The 9,822-nt window shown below is 39.1% G+C and overlaps 1 protein-coding gene and 1 non-coding gene across 3 annotated transcripts in view; one reads left to right on the top strand and one right to left on the bottom strand.

Annotated features, from left to right (window-relative positions):
- TMEM45A (transmembrane protein 45A) overlaps positions 1-9,822 on the top strand; it is a 92,304-nt gene that overhangs the window by 38,524 nt on the left and 43,958 nt on the right. The gene's annotated exons all lie outside the window — the stretch shown is intronic.
- Positions 17-123, bottom strand: LOC112064007 (U6 spliceosomal RNA). The gene has a single exon (XR_002891302.1). It is a non-coding gene; the product is annotated as a U6 spliceosomal RNA (small nuclear RNA).

Genomic DNA, 9,822 nt, shown 5'->3' with positions numbered 1-9,822 from the left:
GCTGCATAAGTTGCTTAAAAATATGGAACGCTTCACGAATTTGCGTGTCATCCTTGCACAGGGGCCATGCTAATCTTCTCTGTATCGTTCCAATTTTAGTATATGTGCTGCCAAAGCGAGCACTGCAATAACCTCTTAACCAGTTTCCTTGCCTCCAGCCTCTTGATTTAATATCTTTAATATCTTCTGTGCATTGATGCCAAATTAATCTTCCTGAAATACTATTTACTATGCAACTGCCTTGCTTCAAAGCTTTTACTAGCTTCCTGATACTGGCAGAGGAACAGCATGCCCAGAGCTGCGGCACCTCTCTCTCACTTTTCACCCTTTACCTTTCCTTCCCCGGGTAATGACAGTTCCCGGAGAAGCAGGGCCCACAGCAGGAAGGGCGGCCTCTTCAGATGGTCTGGAGTAAATTTTGAAGCCTCACCTCTGGCCATCTTCCATAATTCCACTTCTGCCCCACCTCGCCCTCTGGGCCAGGCATGCTGGAGTCCTCTTTGTCCTTCACACACTGAGTTTCATTGGCTCTGTGGAAGGGCAGGAGCATATTAGTAAGAGCATGGGTCCAGAGTCAGCCAGACCAGGTTCAAATCCCAGCTCTGTCATTTAACTTGCTGTGAGAACCCTTTCAATAAGCTATTAATCTTTTCTAAGCCTTACTTTCCTCCTATTAATACCAGGAACCTAACAGTAATTTGTACTCCATTTGAAGCCATGGATGTGCTGATTAACAGTGATGTCTCCTTTCATCCTGTATCCCTAGTGCCAGTTAGTAGCCTCTTTTCACCTGGTGATGGGCTGTGGTCTGACTTCTGTGCAGCTGTGATGTGGGCTGGAAACACTGGATGGGGACAGTGAATAGTGATGTCAAGAAGATGGATGGACCTCAAGAGACCATCCAGTGTGGGACCCCTGAGGCCCCCCAATGTGTCCAAGTAGGTCCAGAGGAGTTAGTCAAAAGCATATATATATATATATATATATATATATATGCTTTTGGGGGTATTATCCACACAAGGAATCACTGAACAGACACTTCACCTTCCTTTTCATTTATCTCTTTGGAAGATGTAGTATGTAGCGGGTAGCAGGTTGTCAACAAGAAAGGAATATAATATCTATTCCAGAATTAGTGCACCATAAATATTTGTAAAGTGAGAATACATGAAAGCTAATAAAAAAGTAAGTTTTCAACAACGTCTTTGTGGAGATCAAAGTGTCTATAAATTACCCCATCTAAATTACTGTAGTATTTGACTACGGGAAAAGAAACAAAACACCAACAGAAACTCAGAAAATATCTTGTATATTAGGTCCTTAATCTATATTTGCTAAATCTGTTGAAAGGAACAACAAGAATAATATAGTGCCCATCACATATGACAACTTTTTTTTTTTTTCGCGGTACGCGGGCCTCTCACTGTTGTGGCCTCTCCCGTTGCCGAGCACAGGCTCCGGACGCGCAGGCTCAGCGGCCATGGCTCCACGAACCCGTGTCCCCTGCATCGGCAGGCGGACTCTCAACCACTGCGCCACCAGGGAAGCCCCATATGACCACTTTCATGACAGTTTTTACTTTGGGTTCCAAGGCTTTCCTCTCTTATTCTACTTGCTCAGAACCAATTTGCAGAAGAACCAGTGAAGAAACAGTGATTCAGTGGCTCTGAGGCCAGAATGCTGGGAATCATGAAGTGGTTGGAGGAAGCGCTGGAAATCCTCCTCGACCAATGGTTCCAAACTTATCATATGAGACTGAGCCATTTTTAACATCATGGATTTCTAGCATTCCTCCCAACTGCATCCCACAGTTTGATTGTGGCTATACTTTTACAACCTGTTGACTGAGAAAAAAAGACATAGCCATACCAATTCAAGTGGCCTCTTATAGTGGAGCCTTGGCCCAGGGATCCTCAGCTTACTTGATGGGACCACCAACATCTTAGACCAAATTTCTCATTGTACAAACGAGGCACAGGGCATTTTTGATTAAGAAATAGAAAGGGTGAAATTCGGAAAAGCATAGGATGTTTAAATAGAGATCTGGAAATATTCAGAAGTCACAACCGAGTCAACTTGGGATCTCTTACTTAGAGAAACATGCTAATGGATTTCATTCTTGGGGAGACAAAAACCCAGAAATTTCATTCTTGGGTTTTTTTCCTCTTATTTTCATGTGGTGCTTCACCATTTCTTCATTAGCTTCATGGATATTCCTTGAGAAATCTCCACACTGAGCTGTTGCAATATTCTTTACTCCATGGAAATACCTTCATGTGTTGCCAGATAAAACACAGGATACCCACTGAAATTTGAATTCCAAATAAGGATGCAATATATGGGACATACTTAGGCTAAAAAAATTGTTCATCTGGAATTCAAATTTCACTGGTATCCTATACTTTATTGCTGTTGTTGATAACTGTGGCAAGTAGACCTACCTACCTAAGTGCTGAAGGGCAGGAACTGAAAACCTGGGTGACAGTCTTGCAAAGCTGTCAACACTGGTTACTGACATGTTTTCTGGGGACCTTTCAGATTTCTGTCAAAGGAAGGCTCTTGTATGGTTTTCTCAGGGAGGCTTACTGTACTACACAGACATGCAACCCAACTCAGACACTGGCAGCCCAGGCAGCAGTTGCTCGTTTCTCTTTATTCCCTTTGTTCCTTCTCGTTTACTTTGAGATTTTGTCATGAACTTGCATACCTGACCTTTGGGAGGTGGGGGCAGAAGCAAAGGTGGAGATTTTTTTTTTTCCTGAAATAATGGCTTTAAGTGTAAGATCAGGGGACAGGGGAGGAGGCAGGAGGGCAGGCGACTTCAGCCACTCAGACCCCCCCATTTTCCTGTACAAGAGTCACAGCATTTCCCATGGAGCATAGCGAGCTACAAAACTCTGCTTTTTCTTGTCTGAACTTGAATTTACAGGAGGCTGGAGTTTAGATGCTTATTTCTGTCTCATTTTCCCCTCACACCATTTTTCTTTCCCTCTATAAAGTAGATGCAAAAGAAAAATTGGCATTGGACCATTTTTCTTTTCATTAATTTAATTTATAAAATGGGATATCCTACGGTTTTTCTTCACTCCAATAGTAAAATCAGTGAATTTATTCCAAAAACATGCAGAATACTATGATAAAGCCAAAGAAACAGTTCATCTGATGGTTATTCACATTGAAATCCTGTCACCTAAGGGCAGACCTGTGGAAAGAATGACTTTCACAACAGACCCTAAGGGTAAGAGAGGTTTTCCTTTCTAGGAGGTTGGAAAGAAAGCTCTGCAAATCAGGCCACTTGTTGGATGGGATTTTGTTTTCTGCCCAGAAATGGGCTTTTGAAGGTTAATTTTACAAAGTTCTATGATGGTGAATGCCAGTGTCTGCCCCACCCATAAAGTGAGACCTCAAATGTTTGGTTGGTAGGAGGTAAATATTTGGAATCAGAGGGTATGAAGAAATTAAAAAAACAGAGAAGTTAGTGGTAGGCTCTAACAGTTGACAGAAGAAACCAAGGACTAGAAGACAGTAGCACGTGAGTTGGCTTAAAAGTTGGGCATTGCTTTAATTCATTCATCAAACATTTCTGAGTGCAAGCTTGGTGCTTGGATGAGTACGGAGCTCCTGGCTAGTGAGAAGAGATTGAGAGTAAAAGTATAAGAAAAGTGCTGTGGTAAAGGGATGTGCAGGTGCAGTGGGACCAGAAAGTGTGCAGTCTAAATCAGACTGGAAGTTCAAGGTCAAGGGAAGAGTCACCTCCAAGGCCAGCTCCTTCGAGCTTTAACTTGTCCCTTATGGGTCACAGCCTCAGATTTCTCAGGATAGCCTTGATTTTCCATATGCTGCGCTGTCATCAAGACCTGTGACAAAAAAACAAAAACTAAAACAGGTCTCTTTCATTTCTTTTGGCTTGGCTCTTTCATTTCTTTTTATCTTTCCCAACTTTTAAGTAGAAAATGTCAAGACAGGAAATAGTATAATATACCCATTAACCAGTTTCAACAGTTACTAACTCATGGGCAATTTTGTTTTTATCTGTTTCCTTACTCCTTTCTCCTCTCTCCCAGATAATTTTGGTATTAGAATTCTCCAGAGAAAAAGAACCAAAAGGATGTGCGTGTGTGTGTGTGTATGCATATATGGAAAAAGAGAGATTGATTTAGTTTAAGGAGTTGATTCTTGAGATTATGGGGGCTGGCAAGTCTGAAATCTGTAGGGCAGGCCAGCAGGCTAAAGACTGAGGGAAGAGATGGTGTTGCAGTTTCTATTGGGAAGAAAATCTGGAAGCAGAATTACTTCTTCCTTGGAGAAACTCAGTCTTTCCGCTTGAGGCCCTCAACTGACTGAGCACACCACCTCCCTTCCCCATGCTCCCCCCACTGCTCCCTCTCACTGGCCTGTGGAGGGTAATCTGCTTTTCTCCATGTCGACTAATTTAAATGTTGATCACATCTAAAAAATACCTTCACAGCAACATCTAGACTGGTGTTTGACCAAAAACTGAGTAGCATGAGCTTAGCCAATTTGACACACAAAATTGACCATCACCATTTGGAAACTAATCCAAGTCATTATATTATTTGGTCCATAATATTTTAGTATATATCTTTTAAAAATAAAGATTAAGAAAAAAGCCTTAAATACAATACAATTTTCACCCCTATAAAATTAAAAGTCTTGAACTATTTTTGTGTGAATTAGGATCTAAATAAAGCTCATACATTGCAATTATAGATAGGACTCAGGAGTCTTTGTTAATACACAAGTTCTCTCTTTATTTGTTTGTTTTTCTTACAGTTTATTTGTTGAAGAAGCCAGTTTGTCCTGTAGAATTTTGCATCATTTTGTTTTACTGGTTGCATCCCTATGATGTCATTTAACATGCTCCTCTGCCCCTACGTTTGCTGTAAATTAAGAATTACGTAGAGAGGTTGGATCACACCTGGGTTCACTTTTTTATGCAAGAATACTTCAGGTGCATCTTGTCGCGTTGTCTTTCTTTGTTATCAGTTGTCTTTGTTCATCACTGCCTGCATTTATTAGTTCATCAGGGCTTATGAAATTCTAAACTCTATCATTTCTTCTGTATTTATTAGCTAAAATATTTATATAAAGAGGAATTTCCCCTCCTGAGCTATTTGGGTACAGTTCTTCCTTTTTCCCAGTGTTTCCCCAGGTGGAGTTAATAAACTTCTAGGAGTCTGCTGATATGTTCTTGAGGGGTGGGGAAGGAGGTCTGCAAGCTTTCTATTATAATCATCTAACTGCATTTTCATCTCAGCAAGTACTGAGAAATATTGTAAGCCTATTCTACATCACCTGGGTGAGCATCTTGCATCAGAATTCAGCCAAACATCTCAGTGCTGAAGCTTACATTTTTGCACAATACTTAAGATCATGATGGGGCATGTAGCACTGATTTAATTATCAAGGCTTGATGAATAAAGAAGACAGGCTTAATATGCTAGACAACGTTCTGGTGGATTTTAGTTTGAATAGAGAGCTGAGTCAGTTTGAGGGGGACACAGTAATATACATCTTCTGGACCAAAAAGTGTATGTGCTGTAGCTGTCAGTTTCAGAGTTACGTGTGAAAGGCCACTTATTTTAAGAGAAATAATTGTCTATTTGATTTGCATTAATTTATTTGATTTGTGTTGGTTTTGCTTCTATTTAATTTGTAAATTGGTTTTATTTTTGTAGTTGTCCAAGTACCTAGTTTTACTATTTAAGATAGTTCATAATTAAAGCAATTTGTCAACATACTGGCTCTAAAAGAATTTTTTTCCTTTTAAAATGTCTGTACCTTACAGATAGTTTGCGAAACAGTGCTTTATCCCATTCTGGCTTTCCTAGGGCTCTTAGCTAAGCCCACCTCTAGTGTAATTTGTCTTGTCGAGGGGTGAGCTCTTTTATGAGCTCTTCAGGGGTTCTCTGGTGCAGCCAGGAGTGAGAAGTAGACAACACTAAGCCCTTGAGTCTCCCTCAGTGACGGAACCTGAGAGTCTAAAGAGGCTCGTTCTGCCCCTGTTCTCTTATCCCCCCACCGTCTGTTGGTGATTTTGAAAGTTTTTATTTTTATGACTGTTAGAGGCCCTCGTTCTGACTGGCATTCCTAAGGGGGTATGGCAGGCTGAATAACGCACCCCCGCCAAAGATGTCCAGGTTCTAATCTCCGGAAACTGAGAATGTGTTGCCCTACATGTGTAGGGAAGACAAAACTAGACTTCTACACATTTTAGGTTTTCAGCTGGGATTTTTAAACAGAAAGACAGATTAACAGGAGGAAAAACTAACAGTCTTTTTTTTTTTTAAGCACATGCAACACCCATCATGTGGGAGAAAACTCAATGAAAAATAACTCAAAGCAGCAGCTTAGAAGTCTGGCTTATAGAGCATCTTCAACAAAGAACAATAAATTTGTGGAGAAATGATAGGACAAAGGAAAGCAGTTTAGGTTTCCAAGGGCAGCAAACTGTGGGAAGATAAACATCTGGGAACTAATGACAAAGATTTGTTTGACAGATTCCTCTTGCCACCTCTGGGCTGATAAGAATATGTCTCCAGTGAAAGAAGAATGTATATCCTGCCTCTAGGAAGTAATGAGGAGGGCAGAGAGCTTTTCCTCCATTTGCTGCTTCTTAATTGCCTTCAGCTCAAAATTATTTTTCTGTCAAAGAGTCATATTTTGGGGTGACGTATTCTGGTTTCCTTTAGTTCCCAATTTGAAATTTTATTTTTAGAAAGTGCCACACATTAGAATCTGAGTTTGGTTAGAAGTTGTGAGATAAGAGATCAGCAAAGGGGGAGAAAAACGTAGATAGGAGCAAGCAGAAAAGGATGAATTTAAGTACATTGTTTCCTATTTTATTGAATCAGTCTCTTAATTCGGGAATAGGTCAGTTCAGTTCAACAACTGTGTCTCATTTCAGGTGTTGTTGTGGGTGAGTTTCCACCTAAGTTAAGCCACTATGTGGTCCAAGCAACCAGGGATTTAGTAAGAGGCATTTCTCTAAAAACAAAAGAAAAATGAAGTCTAATGGTTGGAGTAGACTATAAAACCACTTGTTGAGTCCAGATGGCAGTCAGCTGAGCAGATTTCTAGATACTGGGCTCAAAGCATCTTTTGCAGTTTGAATGTCTCTGGGGATGTCATCAGGTGTGTTCCTGTAAACTTTCTGAGTGGCCCACACAGCAACAGGCATGAAGGTTGTCCATACATGAGCTGTTGTGATATTTCTGTTTATATCAAGTTGTCCAGCTTCAGCTTATACGGTTTTGGAAAAAGGGCAGTTTTATTTCTCAGTCATTACAAGTCAGAAGGGTGGGAGAAAACTTGGCGATATTAGTTTGGAGAGTTGTGGCCAGATATTGGAGGAAACTAAAAGAATTTGGGATCCACTCCAGTTCACAGGTAAATAACAAAACCTCAGTGGCAGTGAACAGGGCTAGAATCTAATGTCCACAAAGGGGTGTTATAGTTTTCCATTGAAACACCATTTTTCTCTCTACAATCACCCCCATTTTTACCAAAAATAGTCATAATAAGACTAATTGGTTTGCCAAATAAGTCTAATTTCATTAAACTTGGTCTGATTATTTACATAAATGCAGCAAGAATTTTGATCATGTAAGCTTCTTTCAGTCTGTTTTGCTAGAATTTTTGATAAAGAATATGAGATTATTCTGGAAGCCAAGCCAAGGACTCACTTGCAATGCCTATAGATTTAGGTAAATTCCTCTCCTCCTGAGGTCTAAAATGTCATGAGGTTCTGGATCTGCTAGGAAATGACTTTCCATACTCATTGGTTAGGCTGGGAACCCTATAAACAAGATTTACCAGGTAGTTTTCTGATGGGAGTTTTTATTGGCTCCATAAAGTCAACCTTAGTTTCTTAAAACCGTCTGGTTATATCCGAGTCTATGAACATCATTCTCAAATGTACCACATTCCAGTCAAAGTCTTGGTAATATAACCAATATTTCCCACTATGTTCTGTTCTAAGAGAAACAGATTCTCACTGAGTCTATGCAAATAACTATATTGCCATGAAAATAAGAATACTCAATAAGAACTTCTGAATTCTTGAGAGATCAGGTGGGGAGAAAATTCTATTTACAAAGATATAATTTACCAAGTTGCTGTTAGGTTATAAATAGCTTGATAGAAAAGAGAACAAGTTTTTCTTAAATCTGGAAAAACAAAACATTAATGAACTGGCAATGTTTCAAAGAAAAAAGTCATAGAAAATTATAATCATTCTCATCAGTTCATTCAGTCCTATGTAATTAATGCTTGTTCTGCTTGACCTTGGGTTAGCAGTTTTACGAATCAGTTTCTCCATAACAATTCTAGAAATTCTTACTTAGTTCAATGGTATGATCTTAGAGTTATCAGAAACCTGTATTCTAGAGTACTTGTCAAGGTCTTTTCCATAAATCTCTCTAAAGACACAGCAATTTTGGATCATAGCTGCTTGTTAAAGCTTTCAGGAAAGCATCAGAATAATACAGTAACTTTTTGTGAATGCCAGAAGACTTAAACATGGCCATGGTTAAAGTTCTGATGAGAATTCATTATAATTTAATTGACAAGGAAATTTGGTTATTTATGAGACATACAACATTTTAAGATGCTAGCTGGAATTACGACTGATAACGTACTAGGAATGTCAGATTTTATATGATTTCTGGACTACTTATAATAGTAACATACACCCATACAATATATTATAGGTATAAATTGTATAATATATTATACAATATAATCTAAAGAAGGTTTAGTATCACTTCTTATTTCCATGTAATTTAACATATCAAATAAGCTAAATTAGTTTAACACTTCTCTTTTGAGAGAACAAATCCTTCCAGATTTTACAGGGGGCCTCTGGAAAATCCCAAAGTTAGGTCCAAATCAAAAAGACTTCATTTAGAGTTTGGTTTTGAGAAGTTTGTAAAACATGTCAAGAGGTTAAAACACTTGATTTAATAGGATCAGAGGTCACTGTGAAATAATAGTTACCCATTTAACCACAGTGACAATAAAAAGATTTCAAAGGCAAATACAGAAAGTTACATGTTGTAAAAAAACTTTAGCTCTCTTAATATTAAGACTCAGCTTTTCTTCAGTAATCGAACATCTGATAAAGACAACATGAAGCACAGAAAATATATATTTTTTAACATCTTTATTGGAGTATAATTGCTTTACAATGGTGTGTTAGTTTCTGCTTTATAACAAAGTGAACCAGCTATACATATACATATGTCCCCATATCTCTTCCCTCTTGCATCTCCCTCCCACCCTCCCTATCCCACCCCTCTAGGTGATCACAGAGCACCGAGAGGATCTCCCTGTGCTATGCGGCTGCTTCCCACTAGCTATCGGTTTTATATTTGGTAGTGTATATATGTCCATGCCACTGTCTCACTTTGTCCCAGCTGACCCTTCCCCCTCCCTGTGTCCTCAAGTCCATTCTCTAGTAGGTCTGCAGGTCTGCATCTTTATTTCCGTCTGCCCATAGGTTCTTCATGACCACTTTTTTTTTTTTTTAGATTCCATATATATGTGTTAGCATACGGTATTTGTTTTTCTCTTTCTGACTTACTTCACTCTGTATGAAAGACTCTAGGTCCATCCACCTCACTACAAATAACACAATTTCATTTCTTTTTTTGGCTGAGTAATACTCCATTGTATATATGTGCCACATCTTCTTTATCCATTCATCTGTTGATGGACACTTAGGTTGCTTCCATGTCCTGGCTATTGTAAATAGAGCTGCAATGAACATTTTGGTACATGACTCTATTTGAATTATGGTTT

This window comes from Physeter macrocephalus, chromosome 1, assembly GCF_002837175.3.
Source record: "Physeter macrocephalus isolate SW-GA chromosome 1, ASM283717v5, whole genome shotgun sequence".
Taxonomy (NCBI): domain Eukaryota; kingdom Metazoa; phylum Chordata; class Mammalia; order Artiodactyla; family Physeteridae; genus Physeter; species Physeter macrocephalus.
This window is presented reverse-complemented; position numbering and strand designations above follow the sequence as displayed.